The sequence below is a fragment of the Cygnus atratus genome, chromosome 1, assembly GCF_013377495.2.
Source record: "Cygnus atratus isolate AKBS03 ecotype Queensland, Australia chromosome 1, CAtr_DNAZoo_HiC_assembly, whole genome shotgun sequence".
Taxonomy (NCBI): Eukaryota; Metazoa; Chordata; class Aves; order Anseriformes; family Anatidae; genus Cygnus; species Cygnus atratus.
The window spans coordinates 20,824,920-20,849,726 of record NC_066362.1 but is presented as its reverse complement, the minus strand read 5'-3'; the positions used below and the strand labels follow the sequence as shown (position 1 = coordinate 20,849,726).

The following is a 24,807-nucleotide window of genomic DNA, read 5'->3' as shown; positions in this document are numbered from 1 at the left end:
TTGACAATAACTGCTAGTCATGCAGCATCGTTCTTGGCAGTCTACTCAGATATTTGCAGCCTCAATTTATTCTCCACAAAACTAAACAAACAAAAGTTCAGGGATTTACCAACAGCATAAGTTTTGGCCACTGGATCTTGCTTTTGTGCTGCTGAGGGTGTCTACTCAGGGTTTTTTTCTATTCTTGCTTCCCTTTTCTTGGATTCAGGAGTGAGCATCTGAAAGTAGCTAAGAGTGATGGACTGGAAATGAGGCAGAAAGAAGACACTTCGTGACTGCTCACTATCTCAGACTGCTCACTGCCATTCACATGGCCTTCAAGATTTCTTACCTCCTTTGAGTACGATGTTCTCTGATCACATGTTCAGGACTCGCAGGGGCTACTATCCTACATCAGCACACTGCAGCACTGAGGTAGCACACTACAACCCCATCCATACCAGCTTCACACCTATGCTTTTCAGCAGTGTCAGCCTCTGTCAGTCACACTCTGCTTCACAAGACCAAGGCTTGTGATGAGGTGCTTTGCTGATAAGCATGCCTTTACGTGAACACTCTGTGAATACAACATACTTACAGAACATGTCACTTATGACATGAAACTGTACTTGACAGCAATGACTGGAAAGAGTGCAGTAGAATTCCTTTTTGGAAATACTTTTCCTTTTTTTTTCCCTACAAATTCCTTTTGGAAATACAGTCAGTATAGGAGCCAAAGTAATGTGAGGCAATCAGCCCCCAAACAGTTGAAAGGTTACTATTATATGTATACAAACAATTTGTATCATACTAGATACTTTAATTGTTTTTGGAATGTCAGTGTTTCAGGAACATGTCTGGTTCTCTCTCCAGCATGCTTTGATACAAGATGCACTATGTTTTCCCTTCCCTTCCCTTCCCTTCCCTTCCCTTCCCTTCCCTTCCCTTCCCTTCCCTTCCCTTCCCTTCCCTTCCCTTCCCTTCCCTTCCCTTCCCTTCCCTTCCCTTCCCTTCCCTTCCCTTCCCTTCCCTTCCCTTCCCTTCCCTTCCCTTCCCTTCCCTTCCCTTCCCTTCCCTTCCCTTCCCTTCCCTTCCCTCCCCTCCCCTCCCCTCCCCCTCCCCTCCCCTCCCCTCCCCTCCCCTCCCCTCCCCTCCCCTCCCCTCCCCTCCCCATCCCATCAGTAATATGTAGAGGTGCATAAGCATTATTATACTTAAGGGAAAAACTTCTACGCAGTACAACTATAAGAGATGTCCCATCAAAGTCGGTGATGAAGTCCAGACTAGAGGTTAGTTACAACCTTTTATTCAGCAGAGAAGGAATCAATAATTAGGAAATTTGGAAAATAATCCTATGTTTCCTCCATTTTCATATATTTTTTTCCTTTTTAGCTTTAGCAATGAGAAGAAAATCCATATGTGATTGTTTACTCAGGCATCTAAATTAAGGATTTATAACTTTATTACACAGACAAAAAATTTAGTCAGAAAGGTTTATATTCATTTAATGTTCTGGTCAAATAATGGCTTTAATAAACTACATTTGAAAGGAAGACACAGCCTTTCTTTTCCATATCTTTTATAGCAACCTGACCTGGACACTAGCTAAATGCCAGAAAACCTGAGGCAGTGATGAAATCTGGCTGCTTGCCAATACCACTGACTCAACTCACTGCAGTGCTGAGTCTTATGTAGAAGCCTATGGCGCAGTGACAGAATTGCTTTCAGCTTGGCAAGACCAGTATAAACAGACCTATGGGCTGAGACTACAAGTGCACAAGAGAACTGTAAACAACTTGACTTCAAGAATCCCAGCTGAATAACATATCATGTTCTACTACAGTTACAATGCTAGTTCTCATGAATGTAACCTTCACAAAGGATAAAAGCCACAGAGAAGTTTGCATGGTGCACATTTCTTTCTGTATCGAACATACAGAAGGGAAAAAAATCTGTTAGTTAGAGAGCAAACAAAAGAAATCTCGTTGTCATTTAAACAAAAAAGCAAAACCCAATAAAATAGCAAAAAAAACCCTTACACAAATTGTAAAAATTTACACTACTCATTAAAGTACTCTCCTATATAAATCAAAAGAATTAAAAATGCTATCTCAGTTCTTGGAATTGTATCTTTGTTATCTGAACCCAGGAGCCAAAACAGTTTGCTGCTTTTTCAAGAATTCAAGAAAACAAGGGGAGCTAATGGTGTGTGTTTATTTTCTATGGATGACCATTGTGGTTTGAAAGCATAAACACAACCAGTTGTACAGTGATACATATTTTTCTTTAATAAGCTTAATAGCAAAATCATGCATCGCAAATTGATAACACACCCTTAAAGCCATTTCTCAAGCTGCAAAGGAAAGTGTCTGCTTTTCTTAATTTTGCCTAAATCTTATGAAACATGTCTGCAAACCATCTTGCATTGCAGAAATATTTAATGAATCAGCACGTATGGAAAGAATGATGAATTAAGGTCTTACCATTTAGGAAAAAGTCTTCCCTATTGTTTTCTAATATCAACGTATAACGATAGAATGCTACGTTTGTAAACATTTCAGTTGAAAATAATAAAAACAATTTAATGTGATCTGCATGTTTCTTTACAGTGCCTGCCTACAGATAGAAACAGCAGTTGGGAGAAAGTACTCAGTTGTGCTGGGCCAGGCAACATCAGCGTGCATCCTTCAAAAGAGAATGTAGGTATGCCCATACATTGTATAAATATGCATACGTACATACTTTTATGCGGACATCTTTGCAAACTTTTTGTGGATGCCTTTTCTGATGCCTTATACACCATGAGCAGTCTGTGGACAGGAGGTTGAGAATCACTATTGTATTGCATCTTATTTGAAATATGATTAACATAGACAGATCTGCAGCAGAAAACAGTGAAACTGCTTGGAAAGTGTCGACCCACTAGATAGATTCTGTAGAATTCTAAGGAAGAAGGGAATTGCTTATATAGTATGAGCTCCAGCTTGTTGGGGTTATTTTGTTCTGATGTCATTTTAATCAGATATTCATCATAGAAGGTTAATCAATTCATAAATTCTCAGAGTTTTACTTGGCAATTGGAATTAGAAATGACCTATATAACTCACGTAGTCCATGTCCCAATCCCAGCACAACACCATCTAATGTGTTTCTTGCAGGTGTGTGTTTGCCAAACTCCTCCTTTTCCCCTCTAGCCTCTTCAAATTCTGCCAGGGTAAAAATGCCACAACCTTCTCAGACAATCCATTCTGGTCCTTAGCTTAGAGTGAGAAAGTCCTAAAATCATAGGTCATAAAACAAAATCATAAATCATATCAATCATTCATATTGAAAGGGACCTTAGGAGCAATCTGGTCCATACTCCTGTTCAAACCAGGGTCAAGTTGAGGTCAGACCCAGGTGGCTGAAGGCTTTATCTAATTGTGTCATGAGAATCTCCGAGAACAGACAGAAACTACACAGCTTCTCCAGGAAACTTCTTCCAATGCTTGACGGTCCTGAAAAGGAAAAATGTTCTCATTACACCCAATCTTAACCTTAACCAATCTTAACATGCTTGTTTCAGTTTATGCACACAATCTTTTGTCCTTCTGCCATGGTTCTCCATGAAGACCCTGAATCCTGGTTATTTTCTTGATACCCTTCCCATAGGTTCTGGGGCAGCAGCTCTTTGGTCCTCCTGAAGCTGTTGCTACTCCAGATTTAACAAGCCTAGCTCCCTCAGCCTCTCTTCACATGGCAAGTTCTCCAGTCCATGACTATCTTGGCAGCCCTCCACTGAACTTGTTTCAGTTTATTCATATCTGTCTTATAGTGGGAGGTCAAAAACTGCACACAGTACTCTAGCTGTGGTCTGATGGTCTGACAAGGTTTGAGTAGAGGAGGATAATACCATCTTTTGATGTACTGGCTCTGTTCCTGTTAATGCAGCCCAGGAGACAGTTGTTCCTCTTTGATGCTGGAGCACTGTAGGATCGTGTTCAGCTTGTTGTCTGCCAGACCCCAGTGTCCTTTTCTTCAGAGTTGCTCCCCAGCCCTCTGTCCCCAGATGGTATGATTCATGAGCAGTTTGCATTTTCTATTGTAGTGATCATGATAAATTAAAAAATGTTATGACTTGACTTGTCATAAGAAAAATCATTGTTAAAGTGAGTTTTGGGATATTATAAATCACAGTAACCTATGCAGAAAGTTTATAACACTACAAATTCAACAGCACAAAATGATGACTTTGATGATAGTCTTTGATGACTCATTTATAATTTCTGTAGGCTTTACTGGCAATTGTGGCTAATAACTAGAAAATTATTAATCTGCTATATAGCCAAAGGGTAAAATATTGTACGTAAGGATAAATACTTTACTGAGCAAATTGCAGAAACCATAGATGAAAGGCTAGTTGTGATCTGATATTCATTGATAAACTGTCTTTTCTAAATAAGTGTCTCTGATGGTACATACATACAACATTTTAACAATGCCCTTTGTACAATGATTTCTAAATTATCACACACATTTTATGTCACATGGATTGGGAAGATGGCTGTCTTCCTTCTTTTCTCTTCTTAACTGTCATTTGTGGCCATTAGCAATACAAAGGCTTTAAATATCGAGCAGGCAGAGAAGGCTCTAAAACCTGGGGGTGGAAAGGGAATAGATGTCAATAGCTTTGGCATATTTTCCTGAGTTTGGTGTCTCACTTTATCCAAGGGCAGTAGCTGAAGGTCCTTACACTTTTTAAGGCTCTGAGTATGATATATGGGCTAAATTATTCTGTTGCAAGAGAAAGAATGTAATTCAGACTTTTTATTTCTTGGAAGACACTCAAAAACTTGGGGAGCATCTCTGAAGTGGGGGAACAACTTAGGGGCATAGTGCCATTCAGTTGTCAGTGGAGTTCCTCAGCCCCTTAAATGCTAACAGATTTTGGCTTCATTGTATGGTATTAGCTGATAAGATAAAACTGAATTAATAATCATAAAATATTTGGAGGTTCTAGTAAGGTGGGAGTGGGTAAAAATGAAATTGCTCACATTCAAACTCACTTTTCTGATTGTATGTCTAAGTTAAATTTGAGTTACCAATGCTGACACAGTCATTGGCAAGTGACAGTTTGGATATAGGAAAATCTCCCCAGAAAAGGTGTTTTCATAAGTCTTTGTTTAATATAAATAAACTATTTTCAAAAGTAACTGGTTTCACAAGTCTTTGTCTTTTTCAGATATTGGGCAATTTCAAACTGTAATCTACTTGGGCCCCAAATCAGAAAGCCATGAAACGACTCTGATAAACTTAATTCAAATACACAGAAGCATTTTATGTCCAGTTTGCCAAAGTATACATTTTTGTCTGAATGATATACATATATAAATTCTTATGGAATTCCTCCCTTCTGGAAATGGTAATATTTTCTTTATTTAAAATGCACTCAATACTGTTCCTGCTATTGCATGAAATTTTATTTGCATGTTTAAAAACAGCTTTGGAGTTGTGTGTAGGAAGCAATAGCTTTGCGTTTTATTGTGTTTTGCTTCTTATGTGCAGCACTGCAGGTTTTGAGGCAAAAATTATTACAGTCAGGGTACTTGAGTGGAATATATTTTACTCATTTTCTCACTGTATGGCAGAGATATGATCTCAGACCATAGAACCAGTTTCATTTTGCACTTGGCTTAGATATAAAGGAGGAAAGCAGAAAAAGCCAATCTGATTAAATTCATTTTTGTTTTAAATTCTTCTTCATGTCTGTTTTTATGAAAGTAAAAACAGATGCAAAGGTATTACATATTCTCAATCAATCACAGCATAAACTGCCTGAAATTCATTGTTGAAACCTGAACAGACACAAACAATATTACTCACTCTTTTTTCTTTTTTTTTAAAATCCTTCTTAAGTGCCAAGTGACTGGCTATATTGAAAAGAATTTCTTTTACAGGGTGCAGGGCTGTTAAGAAAAACTCAATTTTAGCAAAGAGATCTTATCTTTTCCTTTGTTCTGACAGATAATCCACTTTACTGTATTATATGTATGGTCATGGGAAGCTACATTACAGAGCAATACATATTTAAGGAAAGTGAATTAATTTGTTGCATTTTTCTTAGGTTTCCAGATGTGATTATTAATGCTGAATGTGATTCAAGTTTGATTCCAAAGGTACTAATTTTTATTTTGTATTAACATATCAATTGTTGTAAATGAAGCATTTCACACCATGTCTGTGAATTCCCAATTGGAACTGAAACAGTTCCAGTTACTCTCAGATAACCTTTGGTTGTCTAAAACATGTTTTTCAAATACATGGACCTTAACTAAGATTTGAAAAAAAAAACAAACAACTTAAAGTAGCTTTCCACCGGCTTTCTTCCATTGTGCAGGCTAGAAATCTATGGATGCATCAAAGCTGTATAATGAACGATGCTGTTGCCTGTAGAATCTTGTGTCATTCATTGTAGAAATTGATAGCAAGTGTGGTCAGGGACTATGCTAAACTGTCCTATAATTACTTATTGTAATTATACCTAATTATAACTGTCCTATAATTACTTATTGTAATAAATGTTATATACTTATAAATAGTTATAAATACTTATTGTAACTAAATGTTTTCTTAAAGACTAGGACCCACAGAAGTCCTTCTTGATTTTGCCATAGGATTCCTTTGAATTGCTAAGGAGTTGTACTAAACTTTTTTTCTGTATGTGTTTTCTGCAAAATCATTGGAAAATGGATTTTGAAAATATCTAACACTTTGTTAGCATCTTTCTATCCATACAGGACTTCTCTATCAAAATTAATGGGCACTTTTAGTTTGATTTCACACTATCCTAGTTCCTTACCTATAATAATAATACTCTCCATTTAGCTCACAATATTGGGATGAAAGTATATAAATATTATCAAACTTTCAAATGTGGCAGTGGTGATAACGGTAAAAAAGCTCATGAACAAATGGATGGGGCTGATTTCATGGCATGTAGAAACCTGAGCACAGGGCTTCATGAAGGCAAATAAGGAAAGGCAAAAAATTAAAAAGCTGGTCATAAAGTGAACACTGTCCATCTTGAAACTGAGCTTCAGGTTTAATAGAAAAAAATTATACTAATTAAGAATTTACTGTACTGAATATACAAAGAAAGGCTGAATTATTAATGCATAAGCAACCTTAGTTATAGCATTGTTTAGGTTTGAAAACCTTGACTTTGCTATTGTAATGCTAATTTTTTTTTAACATCTGTTTTGCAGGTGTTACATGCATATGGACATATATATATGAGTTTCACGATTTTTACTTATGTTGCAAATGTAATCTTTTACTATAGAAAGAAGGTGGAAACAGTTACAGTAGACTAAATAAAAAATATCTTTAGAGGCTTTAAAAATTAGTGAAATATGTTTAGCCATCCAGTTATGGAGTATTTTATTCCTTCAGGAAAATCTGCTGGTATATACTCTGCTTGAAGTTTGTGATTAATAGACAAAAAAAGATTAGAGTGGTTCTTCTAGGTCTAAACTCAGAAAAAATCCTAGAGAAGAAATCTAGACCCTATTTAAAGTCACTAGGAGTTTTACCGTTTGCTTTAGTTTATAAGAATTTAACCTTAATTACTTTAAATAGAAGCAATTGATTATTCTTGATTAGTTGCTTTGCAAATAAAGCAAGTAAGTGCTGACTATGTTTTGGAACAGTTGGGAAAAACAGATGCTCATACTAAATAAAAAAAATATCAATGAGCTCTATATAATTATGGCACAACTTTCTAGCAGCACATTGTGACTTTACTATAGAGACATTATACTTCCAACGCAAGTGCTGTGCATTAATCAGTTAATGTGTGTGAAGGATTTTGAAGAGCTGCTTAAGTGCTGATCATTAATAATAATTTACCCAATGTAAAGTTTTACTATATGCCAGACATAAGCATGGTTTCATAGTTGTGTCAAAACTTGCCAAAGCTGTAATTGCAGTGAAAGAAGTAAACTGGCCAGGTGCCCAGCAGATATTAAAAGACATTGTTTAGTATGTGACACTTGCAAGAATGAAGACTCATTCAAAGCTGGCAGAAAATAAAAGTATATTTTCATATGCATGGACTGTTAAAATTCAAGTTCTTGTAAAATTCAGGGATTTAGAATATTATTCAAAATGTGTTAAATTTAATGCTTCACTGGCAACATTTAGACACTCTTCCATAATGCCAGTGCAAGAAGAATGACTAGTAAATTAAAGGAAAACAAACTGAATACACTAAGAGATCACTGAGGTCAAGAACCTGATGACATTTTAAAAAGATGATTTATATGTAACATAACTATAAGCTTAACTATAATAACTATAATATATATTTTATATTTAAAAAAAAAAATGTGATTTGTAAAGGAGGATAATCTTGAAACTATAACTATAAATATTTTTTAAAAGATATGTTATAAATCTTTACACAGCATAATCAAAATTCTGTTGATTTTTTTTTTCTGTTTTCCTTTTCATAATTTGTTCAATTCTCAGTCAGATGATAAAATACACTGCTGTAGTCATGATACTGAACCAATGCTGATACAATTTGATCTTACATAGTATACATGTCTATGCAGTAGGCTTGTTATATTTATTGACAGCAACTCTTTCATGCTTGATTCTTCCAAAATAAGCAGAAATCTTTGATTTAGCTGTCAGATACTCAATCATTCACTCACTTACCATGGTTATTTAATCTAATCATGATGTTTTTTTCATGTTTTCCCGTTTGCTTAATTGAGGTTATTATCCATCAGTATAACCTACATAAAAAAATATGATGACAGTGGTAATGTTGGCAATATTGCAAACAGCAGCATTATGTACTGGATGAAGATATAGAGTGGAAATGGCATTTAATGCATTTAGTGCAGATACACTGGTCAAGGTTATTGGCTTCAATAATGACAAAAAGCACGGAAACCCACAAAAATGCTATGCGTTTTGAAAGAATTACAATGAAATTGTTAAATCTACATGGAATGCCTTATCGAACTGTTTACACATTATAGATTGTCATTTTAATGACATACAATTTAATGCAGGTGCCTGGCATATACAAAGTGTTTTAAAATACTGATTGTTCTACACTGGTTCTACTGCCTTCAAGCTTGAAATATTGAGCCATTAGGGAAAAAGGAACTGAGAACAAAAAGAAAGGGATTTCATTTGTCAAATCCCCAAAAACTAAAGATGTTTCATCATTACTGAAAGCATATAAATTATTAACAAATAAGTGACATGACCAAGTAAGTAATTTTATGAAATATACAGTGCAAATGTCTATCTGGGACATATTTGCTGTCTTTTATCAATTATGATTTTTTTGTACATGTGTAGAATGAGATATCATTAAACCATTCCCTAGACTAGGGCAAGATTAAAAAATGCTCTTGCATGCAAATGTTATTAAACTACTTTCTTTACAAAATGAAATGACTTTGTTTTGTTTTGTTTTGTATTGTTATTATGGTTGTCAATTAAGTACAACAGGCCCTGTATCTTGTAAAAGTTTGAGAAATATATGAAATTTTTCCTTTGTACTGATGCTTACTGTCTCAAGTAAGTCATAAGTATTGTTTGGTAGATGCTGAAATATTCAAATAATAATAGTTAAAAGCATTGCATAATTCTTTCCAGGATTCATCAAGCCCAACTCCTGGCACCACACAGGTCTACCCAAAAATTCAGACCATATGACTAAGAGCACAGTCCAAATGCTTCTTAAACTCCGACAGGCTTGGTGCCGTGACTATGTCCCTGGGGAGCCTGTTCCAGTGCTTGACAATCCTCTCAGTGAAGAACTTCTTCCTGATATCCAGCCTGATTTTTTTTTCAACAAATCAGACTGTTGGAAATCTAAGAAATAGTACTTCATAAGAAGCAGAAGTAAGTAAAAAAAGAGAATATGGAACTGGAAGTCTGAATAAAGGAGAACATGAATAATTTTGAAAATGTTTCCTTCACCGAGTTGTAGAGTCTAAGTCTTTTGTTGTGTCTTTCTTCATAGGCTTTGTTAATGTTCAGCACGTGGGGAACACGAAGAGAAATAACAGTTCCCTTTGCTATTCTAATTATTTCCATACTGCACAGCATTAAAGAAATTAGTTATTGATTGTGTTGACATTTATAGCTAATCAATTTTTTGGTGTTTCAGAAGAAAATATCAACAATGAATACTTTGCACAGTGAAATTCTTCAAACAACTTAAAATAATTAAGACTCACTACAAGAGCAGGGTAAGATTTTTTTCTGGTTGAAAAATTCAGTTTAGTTAAATCAAATAGTACAATAGAAATTTATTGCTTCCAGCAGTACAACTGAAAACAAACAAACAAACAAACAAAAAACTATAATGGGGACACATTTTTGGCCAAATGTGAAAAAGCCAATAGTCTGGTGGTTAGGACATATGCCTGAAGTATGACAGTATGAACTAAGCCAGAAGACATATGCCTGAAGTATGATCATCCTCTCTCAGACTCATAAAAGGTTCTTAAATCTTATCTCACAGGGTAAGTGCCCTAGCCATTAGCTCCTTTGTGCGTTGGCTTCCTTCTGTTTAAGGCTTTGTAAAGGGTTTTGCATTTCGTCCAGTCTGTAAGAAAAAGATCCATCTCAGTATTTTACAGGCTGGAAAACCTGTTTCCCATCCGGCTCCATTTGAAATCAAGTATGTTATTACTCCTTATATGAAGTTTTTCCTTTAAGGTCTTGAAACGTTGAAATTGACAGAAATTTGCAGGTTTTATTCAATTCTCTCACTTTCCAGCAGGTATTGACCCATAGACACTTGCTTTTAGTATGTTATCAATCTAAAGAGGGGTACTTTGATCAGCTTTGAGAGCCCTTCATAGGGCCCCATGGAAAACAAAATAACTTCTAAAGTGCATCTCACTTTGCTGAATAAAGCCTTATGAGGACTGGCAGTTCACAGCTATGTAAATTCTGGGCAGATAAGCTGTATGTTTGATAAGACCAAACCCCAACTCTGGTCTCTTCCACAACCACTGGCTTTTTGCAGATGAGCTGACGACTGGTAATACACTTCCCTGATAGTGGGCCTGTCAGTCACACAATTTCTTGACAGTGTTTCCAGCTGAATTGTTGTCTGAAATGTGGCTCTTTGTCATTGCAGTTAACAGTAGCTGAAAATCAATGCTATTAGGATAAGTGGATACATGTCACTCCTGTGGGGTTTTGCCTACAGTTTATAAATAACTTCTGAGAAACTGGTAACCTACCTGCTTGACATAATATCAGATAAATTATCTGATAAATTATCTGAATTTCTTTTTTTTTTTTTTTTTTTTTTGGTCGTTCCCTTCTGTTTTCCAGAAAGAATGAAGCATTTGTTTTTTATTTGGAGAGACTGTGAATATATTAAAAGCATTATTTGTTCAGTCCTGTTGGAAACACAATGGCTATGTTTGTACTGGGAAACTGAACAGTTCAGCCATGGGTTCAAGCACTCACTGTGATTAACTATGCTGTTAATTGTTAGCATGATCCTTAACTTGTTTTTTGTCTGTGCCAACTGTGCCTAGCACAACTGGGGAGTCACCAGGGAGAGGGGATCATTCCTAATAGGCCATTTCAACTTGGCTACCCTGTTCTGGGAGGGAAGAGGGCTTAGCTATATGGGCTAATATGAGCTATGTGGTGCCAGCTGGCCTCAGGACCACAGAAAGATCCATGGACCACTTAATTCACTGGTGTAGATGTAGCCAGTAGAACTATGGCCAGCACAACAAAACATGAAGAAAAAAGTTTCAGCAGTTTTTTTCAGTTATTTTCAGTTTGATGTCAGCAGCACTCCAAATTACTGTTTCTTAGATCTGCATAAAAGCTTATTTTCTTGAAAATAAAATATGATTGTTACATTAGAAAGAATTATCTCTGCTCTTCTAATTTAAGATGCCCAAGCTAGGAAGTGCTCTAGGGAAGCATTTTCATGGTGCTCTGAGTGATTTCATACTTATCTATTTAATTATCTTCTCTCATAAACTCTGCTATGTAACAGTAGGTAGTGTTCTACCTTGTTCTAATTAATGAATCAGTTAATGGACAACCTGCAGAGTCACAATATGCTAATTTAGAGACATTCTAGTTAATTTGGTGAAACCTACTGATTCAGTTCAATCTGTCCACCATTTGGACCAATAAAGTAGAACAGCCCTTCCAGATAGAAACCAACAGTCTCTGTAAAGATGGAATTGAAAACAAAGAACTGTTTCTTTAAATCTGAAAAAGAATACCCCTTGAATTGATGCTTCTTTAAAGACTTCCTCATGAATAATACATTAGAGATGTGAAGAAGATACCTATGGTTGCATATTAACATGCACTTCTAAGGCACATCCTGCACATGTGGCTCTTTCATGCTCAACCCATTTTTGTGTACAAAGAAATGAAGACCGTGGGATCCTGAAAGCCTGTGAGGTTAGGATGGATATACAGTAACTACAAATAATAAACAGCAAACAGTATACAGCATTGGCAAGCAGTCAAAAGTTTGGGTGCCTGCATTTTGGATAGCGCAGGTAACAGGGAAGACTCTTGAGATTACTCCAGTCAAACAGACATCTATCAGAACATGGAACTCAACTAATGGCATACATAAAACAGGAAATGAGAAGTCAGAGTGATAAGATAGATTTTGAATACCAAATAGATAAATAGAGAAAAATAAATAACACTTTGTGCTAAACTATACTAGAAGTTTCAAGGGAGTTAATTGGTAGGTTGGCATAAATATCAGAGAGTGACAATTAGAAAGAACATTGCAGAGAAGATAAATGATTTCTACCATTGCAGAGGATCACCCTTTGAAAACTAATAAAGATCACATACTACTAGAAACAAAGACACTCAGAAAAATGAATAAACCAATAGGCAGTAGCTCCCAAGCAAAGGAGCGTGTGAGCATCTGAGTTCTGGAGTTTGAGAGTGAAGCTGCTGAGTGTAATACAAAAGTTTGCACTGTCTCTTTAAAGTCTTTGTAGTTCTGAATCTTAAAACCTGTGTGAGTGTTTAAGGGGGTGAAGTGTAGCTATCCGTCCATCTAACATTGCTTTGAGAGAGATCTCGAACACAGAATAATGACAAATATTCTTTGAATAGCAGGTATGTTGGTTGAAATAGTATTTAAAAAAATATAAATTTTTTAAACTTCCAGGTGTGACGAAGATAAACAAGCTTGGCTTCATTCATGAACACAATGTCTTTTTGGTCCCAAAGATTTGCCAGTGTGTATAAAAAAAAAAGTAGGCAAAACAGGTTTTGTAACATTTTATCTGGTTTTCAAATCCCACATAGAAAGAGGTTAGGGAAGCTAAGTAGCAATTGGTTTACCAGAAAAGTACCACCATAGATTAAAGCACAGGTAAGGGCTAGAAAAGGAGTTCAAATTTCATCAAAGAAAAAGAATATATATATATATATATTTCTTTTTCTTTTTTTTTTTTTTTTTACATAGAGTTAGAAATATCCATGTACAGGAAGGAGCAATGAGGTGGCAAATTCTGTATATGAGAGTTACTAACATTAATCAACTCAGGAAAATGCTGGAAGACCTTTGAATATGAGAACAGTTATTCTGGGTCAGATTATAAATCAACTATGTCCAGTGACATGTTTCTTACAGCAACCATTTAGAGAAAGACCTTATTAAGAAGAAAGCAAAGCATTAATACTTCTCCTGGTATATCCTTTTAGCTCCCACCTACCTGCAGCAAAAAGATTTTCTAAGACAGAAGATAATAGATTCAGGGTATCTAACTAGTTGGATGTACAGCTTGATGTCAAATGAAATTCAATAAGGATAAATGCTAATTAATGTATATTCCAGTAAATAATTTGATTTATACACACTACTGGGTTCAAAATTAACTGAAGACACTCCGGGGGAAATTATTTACACATATATATAAAACTAGGGAAACAATGAGAATCCTTTATTATTTTCCACTTCTCTGTTAACTATTTGTATTGCAACAGAGCCTGCAGACACTGACTGAACATCTTCTGTGCATATGCATTGCACAGATTGAAAAGTGTACAGCCTGAAAGACCCTGCAATCCAAGTGTAACAACAGTCAGGCAGATGTGGGAGAACAAGGAAACAATGAGGTAATATTGATTGGAAGGATAAGCAGTGGTGTCAGATTAATTGACCTTTGCTCACTGTGCATTCGTGGTCAAAAAGGAAACAACATGTTAGCATGTATAATGCCATTACATGAATCAATGAGTTCTAATCTTCCTGTCTCAAAGGCTGGAGTAAAACCAGAAGGAATTCAGAGACAGAAATATTTCAGAAAACAGAAATGTGGGATTCAGAATAGTTAATTTAGATGGGGAAACATGGTTTCAAGATGTGAAATGATATATGTGAAAGGAATATATAATAATGACAGGCAAAATGATGCCAAGTGTATGTCCCTCATTAGCTGTTCTACTTATGTAGGACATAACAGACATAAATAAGAATACACTTGAAATTTAATTTTTCTTCACTTGCTGCATACTTAATTTATAGAATGAACTGTTATTGTCTGATGTTACTGTGACAAGGCCTACAGTCGTATTCAAGCTGGAACTGCAGGTTAATTTGGGTAATGCCACATGCAATTGTGATTCTCTTCTTTTAATGGAATGAACATCTCTGGGTAGCCAGCCATTTACCAGCCACTAACTTGTGAATGATAGGAAAATATTTTCCTCATGGACAGTTTAGTCTGTAATTTTCCAGCACTGGGTTTCTTGCTACTGTATCTGAAGCACTTACTGCTAACTAACCACTGTGAAAAATAGGACACAATGTTAGATTGGTCTGATCTAGAGCAGCAATTGATGAGACCATTAATGAGAAAGTCTATTAAATATCAGAATTGAGATTATAATGTATGCCTATAAATAATTGGCAACATTTAGTTTTTAGTGTGCATTTGGTTCTCAGTTCTGGCTCAGTGCATGCCAGGAGCTGCAGCAGGACTGATATGAGCATTTCAGGGATGTCTTTCCTTCTCCCTCCCTTCTCTAGTCCTAAGAAAGGAGAGAGAGGAAGGGAAAACAGCAATGTCGAGCTGATTTAGCTACAAATAGTACTGCTAACTTCCAGAACAATTAGAAACTGCACAATGAATAATTCAGTGTTTTGTCACTTCAGGGGCTTCCCGTTCTGCCTTTATAATTCAGAGCCCTTCCTTCCCTCCCCCTTCTCGTTAAGACGAAATCCTAGCTAGAGAGGCAACCTCCAGAGACTGCTTGCTTGATTAACATGCAGGTGGCATTTCCGTGGGGCTTGCAGGAAGCTTCCAGCTGGAAGCATGTTGACTGCATACATGTGGGACCTCTGTGATATACACATCCTGGCCATGCTCACAGAACTGGAATACATAAGAAGGGATTTCCTGGATTTTTTTTATTTTTTTTCTTTCTTATTCTCCACATTGTTTGAGGAATGGGATGGAATATGAAATTAAAGGTAAACTGTATTATCTTAGAACCCTGGAGTGTTAATATTTTACTGCAGGGCTCCTTATATATATATAATTTTTTTCCCCCTCTAGCAGAGAAAACTGTTACTCAGTAACAACAGGGTCTGATTAAAGACAGGAAGAGTGAGTAAGAGATAAGTGGGCAGACAGGTACATACTATAAGTTCAAGAATTTTCTAGCACTTAGTTTGTGTGAGGAGCTGAAGACCTCTTCCTGTCCTTCAAAGGAAATTGTATATAAACATATATAAACATATAAACAGCATACAGTGCTGTTTATATGTACAAACAAACAAAAAAAACTTCTGTGCAAAAAGCCTTCTCTGCTCTTGCTGCCACTGTCAATACAAGCACAGCATTCTGGTGACAAAGCATCCAGCGAAGAAAACCTGTACTGAAAGAAAAGCTTTCAAATAGGCTTCCAAGGACAACATATTGTTCCAGCCCAGAATAGAACTGTGCTTTTAAAAAGTCAGGGTTTGCAAGTCAGTGTATTTATAGTGCCAAGATTTATTATTGCAGTGTTAGAATTTATGTACACAACAATTTGTATTAAGATATAAGGGAATAGCCAATACAGCCAAATGAGAGCTAATACTTTATGTGTGTTTGTGTATTTTTTTTTTCTTTCTTTTATACATTGTGCATGAACTCAGCATATCTCTAACACATTTCAAGGAAGCATTTGGGCCAAATTGTGGTCCATTACAAAAATGACTCCAAAATCAATGAACTTGTCTACTGCAATGGAGATATTAGTGAGCCTGTATTCACTCTAATATTCTTCTGTCTAACAAAGAAATACTCTATATTAAGAAAATACTCTGCTTTGCTGAATGCCCCTTCAGAGCTCCTATTGCAGATGGAGATAATAAAATGAAGATTCAGGCTAATCAAAAATCAAGGCAAATAAATTCTCTTAGCACCTCTTTTAGAGTCCTGTCTTTCCAATGTGTTTCTTTAGCAAAGCAGACAGGACAAATACTGCAAACTGTGGTTTGCCAAAATACCTCAGAGCCATGGTTTCACCAGTCTGGATTGCCACTGAAAGGAGAAAACTCTTCCCTCACTTTTGCTTCCAGGTAACTCCCAGATATGCTATGGTGCTTATCCAGATCACAGACCTCATCCAGTTCAGAGCCAGCCCCACAGGAAAGAGAACTAATTTTTAGGAGAATAGTCTCTGATGTGTCTGATTGCTTGGTGGTACAGTGCTGACATGGGATTGGGGGGGAAAAGGGGGAAGCAGAAAAGGGGGCAGGAACATGGACAGGGGTGGAGTGGTTCAGGGATTTCAGATCAGCTTCCAACGTCAGGTAACTGCACCCTCAAATCTTTCCTTTTGTACTCCCCTCTTCCAGGACTCCACAGTGTTCTTAACACACCAAGGAAAAGCACAGGATGATTGTTGTTTGCATTCTCCAGTGATGCTGAGCCCTAGTTTTCATTTGATAAAGGACTAAAAGTCGTAATTTGAATATATGCCTGTGGCCTGTGAGTAATGTATTTGTAGGATGTCATTCTACATAAAAGGGCCTTCCCACATATTTGGAAGGCTATCTGTAATGTGAAGCTGAATCAGCCAGAGAGTAGAGAATAACATATGTTTTAAACATTTCTTTACTGACAATTTTGCTGAATTTTTGTATTGCAACACTTCTGCAGATAAGAGTAGGTTGTTCCATGAACCACAGAACAGATGAACTTAGTCATTAGCTGTGACTACCCAACGCTGTGCACGTTTTTGTTTGCAAGTCAGTATGCTTGGCTGACTGGCCAATAGGTACATGTATTCTGCTGCCAAAACAAGACGTATAACAGATGAATTCTGCCTGTCTTTCCCTTTCTAGCACTCTCCTTAAGCCAGCCAACATTCTTCATGAAACTTGCAGGAATTTCATTATCTTTGAGACTTCAACTCCTCTTTCCAACGTGTTCAAAATTAATCTATAATGAAAATGTGGTAGGTGCGGTCTGTCAAGCAAATGTACCAACAGCTCAACTGCATAAGACTTATGAAACCAACGTGAAAATACAGATTGAAAACTACGTATATGGAGGGGCCTTTCTTCTAACTTAAGGTGTATTCTACATTGAAAGGAATGAAAACATAATGCTTATATCAATCTTGAAACACCTGAAAAGAAAGTTTTGTGAAGCAATCTGGCCTTGAAAGGCTATCCAACATCTTTTGTTTACCTCCGTGTCTTTTTTGTTTGTACAGCTTAGTGAAGGTTCATCCACTTTCCTGTATATCTCCACTTGTTAGGTCTTCCACTGCATGTAACTTAACTTTAAGCACTGACAATACTATTATGCTAATACTGTTATAATATGCTGTTAATCATCATTATGTAAATATTCCATAAGCTAATTGCCTGAAATTATAAGGCCATAAAAACCTTACAAGAAGAACTTCACATGAATAAAGACAATGCAGTCTGTTCACCTGCTTTGAATGGACTTTATATTCAGAAGTTTGTCCATTGCATCCCATTATATCATTTGGCCTGAGAAAATATACTGCTTCTTCCTACAAAGCCTTTCCTTCTCACTCACCTACAACTATTTTGACTACAACACTGCTGTCTGATGACTGACAGTGCAGTCAACTCCTACGCTATGCTACATTGTGCAGGCAAACAAGTTAGCTGGTTTCCTGATTTCCAAGGGTGGATGAAGCTTAGGATAGCTATTGTCCGCTTAAAATTATTTTAAAGATGAAAATTTCACAACAGGTATTGAACTTTCACTTCTAGTTTTAGTATCTCCTCCTTCACTTTCTCCTAGATATATTCCTCTCCATATATATATTTTCAAAAGGGCAGTTTCAATCACTTTCATATTACATCCTACCCTTTGGATAGGTTGCTCATGTGGAATGGGCAAGCTCTCTCAGAGGACTGGGCAATCACCAACCATATGAAATTCAACAGGAGTAAGGGTCAGATTCTGCACCTGGGATAGGGCAATCCTGGATACATGTACAGACTGGGGGTCAAGAGGCTGGACAGCAGCCCTGTGGAAAAGGATCTGGGGGCTCTGGTGGCAAATTGGACATGAATATGAATATGAATCAGAGCCAGAAGTGTGTCCCAGCAGCCAAAAGGCCAGCTGTGCCCTGGGGTGCATCAGGCACAGCATTGCTATCTGGTTGAGGGAAGGGATTGTCCCTCTCTGCTCTGCGCTGGTGTGGCCTCACCTTGAGTACTGCATGGAGTTTTGGACCACAATATAAAAAAGACATTGATATGATTTAGCCCCTGCAGGGAGCTTAGCACCATGTAGCTGCTTGCTCACTCTCCCCACGAGGGATGGGGGATAGAATCAGAAAGGTAAAAGTGTGAGAACTCATGGGTTGAGACAAAGACAATTTACTAGGCTAAGCAAAGGCCATGCACACAAAGCAAAACAAGGAATTCATTCACTACTTCTCATCAGCAGGCAGGTGTTCAGCCACTTCCAGGAAAGCAGGGCTCATCCCACGTAACAGTTTCTTGGGAAAACAAATGCCATCGTTCCAGGTGTTCCCCCTTCCGCCTTCTTTAGTCCAGTTTTATTGTTAGCATGACACCATACAGTAAGGAATATCCCTTTAGCCAGTCTGGGTCAGCTCTTCTGGCTGTGTCACCTCCCAGTTCCTTGTGCACCCACAGCCTCCTTGCTAGCAGGGCAACATGAAAAGCTGAAAAGTCCTTGGCTCTGTATAAGCACTGCTCTGCAACAACTAAAAACAATGTTTTATTATCACCACTATTTTCATCAAAAATCCAAAATACAGCATTGTGTGAGCCTTTACAAAGAAATCTAACTCTGGCGTAGCCAAAACCTTGACAGACATAATGCTATTAGGGAGTGTCCAAATGAGGGCAACAAAGATGTTGAAAGGTCTAGAACAGAAGATGTATGAGGAGCTGCTGAGATCCCTTGGTTTGTTCAGCCCAGAGCACAGCAGGCTCAGGGGATGCCTCATGGCAGCCTGCAACTCTCTCATGAGGCGGAGTGGAGGGGCAGGTGCTGATCTCTGCTGCCTGGTGACCAGTGACCTCTGCATCTGGCTGCATCAGGGGACCTTCAGGTTGGATATCAGGAAAAAGTTCTTCACCAAGAGGGTTGTTGGACTCTGGAACAGGCTCCCCAGGGAAGTGGTCACAGCACTGAGCCTGCTGGAGTTCAAGAAGCATTTGGACAAAGCACCCAGACACATGGTCTGATTTTTGTGTAGTCCTGTGTGGAGCCAGGATTTGGACTTGATGATCCTTGTGGGTCCCTTCAAACTCAGGATATTCTATGATGCCATTCTACAATTCTATGATTCTCTCTTGTATGTCTGGTTGTGAGCTGCTGTGTCAGTCCTTAAACTGTCTTTAAAATTAGATAATAATTCTGACTGTTCCTTTCCTTTCCTTTCCTTTCCTTTCCTTTCCTTTCCTTTCCTTTCCTTTCCTTTCCTTTCCTTTCCTTTCCTTTCCTTTCCTTTCCTTTCCTTTCCTTTCCTTTCCTTTCCTTTCCTTTCCTTTCCTTTCCTTTCCTTTCCTTTCCTTTCCTTTCCTTTCCTTTCCTTTCCTTTCATATATATATATATATGTATATTGATATCTCTTGACAGACCATCTTTTTGTCTCATATATGCATAATACATATTACAATAGGCCTGGCGTTTGGCCGTGATAAGGACTCATATGCGAATACAAGATGGTGATGGCGGACAGAGAAGGGTAAGTTAAAAATATAAACCCTTGTGGTGTTAAAAGATAGAAATGGAAAAATTCTCATCAGTTTCTCCACAGACATGTATACATATTATATATATATATTACACATTACATGTTATATATTATTATATATATACATTATATACTACATTATATATACATTACATATGTAATATATGTATTGTATATATATGTTTGTGTGTGTAAGGAAGAAAACAATATCCTACAGCTTTCCTTGAGTTTGGTTATGGTCATTCTGATTTTTCATTCCAAAGCCATATGAACTGAATCAGTACCACTGACAGACGGCTGAGAGAAAGACAATGAGATCTCCACAGTAAAATTCATTTAGACCGAGTGGCTGAACTAAGCATGTGCTTCATGAAGTTGGAGAGGAGAGAACAGAATGTTATGACTAGCACATTTCAACAATCCATTTTTAGAAATGCCAATTGCTCTGAGTTATGCAGAAAACAACAGCCCCTCACAGTGCCCAGACCCTAATCCTGAGCTTCAAAGATGGCCATGACTAGCAGCTGACAACATGTAGTAGGTGCAATGCCAAACACCTCAGAACAGTTTCTCATGCTACATGTAGCTGGGGGAAACCACCACTGCAGGTTATACACCATGTGTGTAGTGAGTCCAGACTGCATATGACATACAGACTGAGGTCTCACATTGCATTTATCTGGAATCCCTTTAATACAGACATGACACTCAGTGTCTCAGCACATCCGGCTTCTTAAACTAGGCCTGGCTTTCCATAGTTAAGTTTGTCCAAATTTGGATCTTCACTTTTCAAATAAAAATAAAAATAAAAATTAAAAAAAAAGAAAACAGTCCCTACTCTCCTAGTCATATTAGTATCACTCTTTGTGGGTTCATCCTGAGACTAATCTGTTTGTCTGAAGTAATTTGGAAGAGAGATCATTAGATTTGGTTGTTCAGCTTTGCAGTACTGTTACAGTAGGAAAGACAAGTAGAAGGTATAAATTGTAATTTCTTATGTTCTTAATCTCAATGCAGAATCTTTTTGACTGGTGTTCCATATGCTAGGTTTTGTTCTTACAAGCTTTTATCAAGATTTGTAGCTCCTTTTACTACTACTCAACAGTTAGAGGATGTCTGAAAGAATATCATAGTGATTGCTATGATAATGATCATAGTGATATGATAGTGATCAAAGTGATATCATTGCTAACATCTATGACAGGGGAACTTTTCTGGCTAACCCTCTTGGTCAGCATATACTGGAAGATAAAAAGTATCTATCTGAACAGAAATAGCTGTGTCCAGGTAAACCTCTCTTATATAGGGACTCAATACTTAGAAACCCACCAAAATTTGGACAGCAATTCAGAATGCCTTCTCTCACTCCATTCATGAAGGGAAGCTCTGTCCTGAGTGACCTGGAAGGGGTTTGTAGAAATTGTCACTTCACTGTCTCTGTTCAGAAACCAGAGGCTCTTGAATGAATTTAGAATGTTCCACTTTCAAAACAAAACAAAACAAAACAAAACATCTTTACTTACAATAATCATTGAATTTATCAAACTTCATGCCAAAGGATGTTGTGGATGAAAACAGCAAGATAAATTGTACAAAACAAAGAAATATCCTTCAGAGATTATTAAATAGACTAAGTGCATCAAGCTTGATAGATCTCCATAAACAGATAGTAGACAGACCTGAAAACAAAACAAACAAAAAACAACTGCGGAAAATGTTATTTCCCCATTCTTACTCTTGGTTGCCCACCCTTGCCTTCTTCTTTTTTGCTGGCATAAGCATAATGCCCATAAAGTTGTTATTGAGAACAGGGTATTGGGTTAAGAGAACTCTTGGTTTGGAGCAGTACATCTGTTCTTGCCTTCTTTAACTGCTTAATTGTGTGAGCACCTGAGTTCTGTAGGCACCTTCTAGTCTGGTGTAGAAGTTCATTAAGCATATATGTTCCTCCCCAGTGCAAGTTCAGAATTAGATGAGCCTCCAGCTCCTTCAAGAAACCTTCTCTGCTTCAGGATTTCAAAATCAGCCAGCTAAACAACACTTCCCACAGTGAGTAGGAGTATTTGCTCAGGCAGTAGGCGACCTACTGCCCAGACAACTCTGTGCCACTTTGACATTCTTGAATGCTATCACATACTGAGTCTTCTATTATATTCCCAAAGCAATAGATTTCCTTTTCTGAATGAACAGGCTTGCTCAGATGCCAAAAATATTTCTGCCTAGATGGTAAAAAATCACTGCTTCCCACCGCTCACTAAGAAGTGGCAATGTCCTGATTTGTTCAGGTTTTCCTCCTTGAGGCAGTCTGCATGTATCACAGAAACCTGAGGATTTCTGTTCCATTTTCCTCCAGCTTTACAAGGAAGACCACCCTGAGACGCTGTATCACAACCACCCTGAGACACAGTATCACAAGTAGCAACCTTGCAGCTTTGGAAGATTAACTGAGAAACCCCACAGAGCCTGCTAACTTCTTATAATTGACTGAGGGGTTGCTCCAAAGAGTAGTATAAGGAACTCCCTTGCCACCAGACTCTCAAGATGAGATTGGATATTTACTTTTGAAAAGGCTTCTTCACACTGCCTTTTTTTTTCTCTCTCTTTTTTTTTTTTTTTTCTCCCGGGGGGTAAAGGAGAATGAAGCTTCGACTGCAATTTTTTTTTTTTTTTTTTTTTTTCCAGAGGGAAAACCTCAGCAGTATTCATGAAAGCTGTTATTGTTTGGTCACTCATCAGGACTGTTTGATTCTGCTTGGAAGAATGAAAGCATTTTCAGAAAAGTAATCTCATCACATGAGAGGGCAATTAGACATTTCATAATCCTGTCACCCCTGTGCTGAAATTATCGTGTCCAGCTAGCAGTAACTCTGCTTCTAAGAACAGAGTGAGCAGCAGCACAGCATGAATTATTTAACTCAAAGCTGCACTTCCTGTTTTCAAATCACCAGAATAATACAGGCACCACAGACAGTAATTATCCCCAGTATAGAGGAGAAACAGTTAATGGAACCTGCCTTTTAAATCAATATTATTAATTCAGGGAAAGAAACAGCATGTACTATCTGACGCCTATGGAGTTCTGATCTGGACTTGATGTCACACTGAAGTAAGGGGTTGTCATGGAGATTTGAGCGTATGTCTGCGTATCCCTCCCTGCCAGCAAGCTGCAAGGAGTGTTCTTGGAGAGGAAGTGCCCATCTGTAGTCAATCGCTATTGTTCTCACCAAGCCACATGCCGGCCTCGCTGCAGCCTGCTGAACTGCGTCACAGCACAGCAGCATCAGCCCCTCCGAATAAAGACTCCCTGTTGGACCAGATTTATTCACCCTGCCATTTTCACTGTCATTTGATTATCTGCTTGTATTTTCTGGCTGTGCTAATGCAGTCTCTTAGTACTGTTATTGTAGAATCCCTATGGCTTGATATCTCCTGAAGCTGGATGGATCTCCTTGTGTTTGCTTGTTTTCTTCTTCACCCTTTCCATTTGATAAAAGGAAAACACCCTTATTACTCCAGTCTGTTTGCTTCTTTTCTTATCTCTTAGATGCTGAAAGCCTTGAAAATCTGAATGTGCTTTCTCACCCTATACAAATTCATGGCAACTGAAAAGTACTTGTAATAAACATTTGTATTAAATCATCATTATTAATTGCCAGCATAAGTTTCTAGAACAAAGACTGGCAGTTTGGCAGAGTCCACCATGATTATTGAATATATTTGTTTATTAATCAATTAAGTAATGGGCTAGTGTGCCAGTGGCATATGAAAACATGGTGTTATTACTAATGTGATGATGTCAGACAAATTTAGTTTTGCTAACTGAAGACAATGTGATAAGACATCTTGAATATCAGGCAGAGTTTTTTTGGGGGTTATTTTATGGTAAAATATTTAAGGTAATAATGGATAAATTTATGCCAGAGGTTCTAGGAATTTAATATCTTGAATACCACATACAGAAAGAATCAGCTATGATGGGAAGAGAAAAATTATTTAACTAATTTTCTTTGCATTTTTCCTCTCATTCTTTTCCCCTCATTTCTATCTTCTCTTATTCTATCTTGTGTATCACTTATATCAAGAAAACATGCATTTAAGGTATGTAGACTTCTAATTGAAAGAGATGCAAGAGGTTTTCAGAACATTCAGAACAGTCTCCTCTGCTATCATTCTCAGAAATGACTGAACCAATTTTGCAGAAACACTGAAATGAATCAGCTTTGAAAAGACACGTCTTAGGACACTGCAGGAAAAATAGTTAAAGTTTAGTAAGTTCCAATAACAGTAAACATTTTGATTGGAGGAACATGCTTGCCAGGGATTCTGGATCCCTACCTAGGCATTGAATATTGTCTAAATTTGCTGCTACCAGTGGTAGGTAGATTACAGTTTGAGAACTGTCAGCCTGGGTACAGGTGTAGCATTCACACCTCAGTTTGCATTGTATGCAAACTTTCCTGATTGCATGATGAATGCAATTTCATATTTGCAGTCTGCCTACTTAAATTACCAACATTTATTTAGTCCTAGAAAGTGTGGCATGAGAAAGGTTGCTGAAGCAGTGTGCTCACCACTGCAGGGAT

At 37.4% G+C, this 24,807-nt stretch overlaps 1 long non-coding RNA gene across 1 annotated transcript in view; it reads right to left on the bottom strand.

The window, feature by feature from the left end:
- Nucleotides 1-1,462: 1,462 nt before the first annotated feature.
- Nucleotides 1,463-24,807, bottom strand: part of LOC118254288 (uncharacterized) — a 72,221-nt gene continuing 48,876 nt past the window's right edge. The window contains exons 4-5 of the long non-coding RNA XR_004780641.2: nucleotides 8,680-8,759; nucleotides 1,463-3,476 (exon numbers count right to left, since the gene is read on the bottom strand). This is a non-coding gene — a long non-coding RNA (uncharacterized LOC118254288). The remainder of the gene's footprint in view (nucleotides 3,477-8,679; nucleotides 8,760-24,807) is intronic.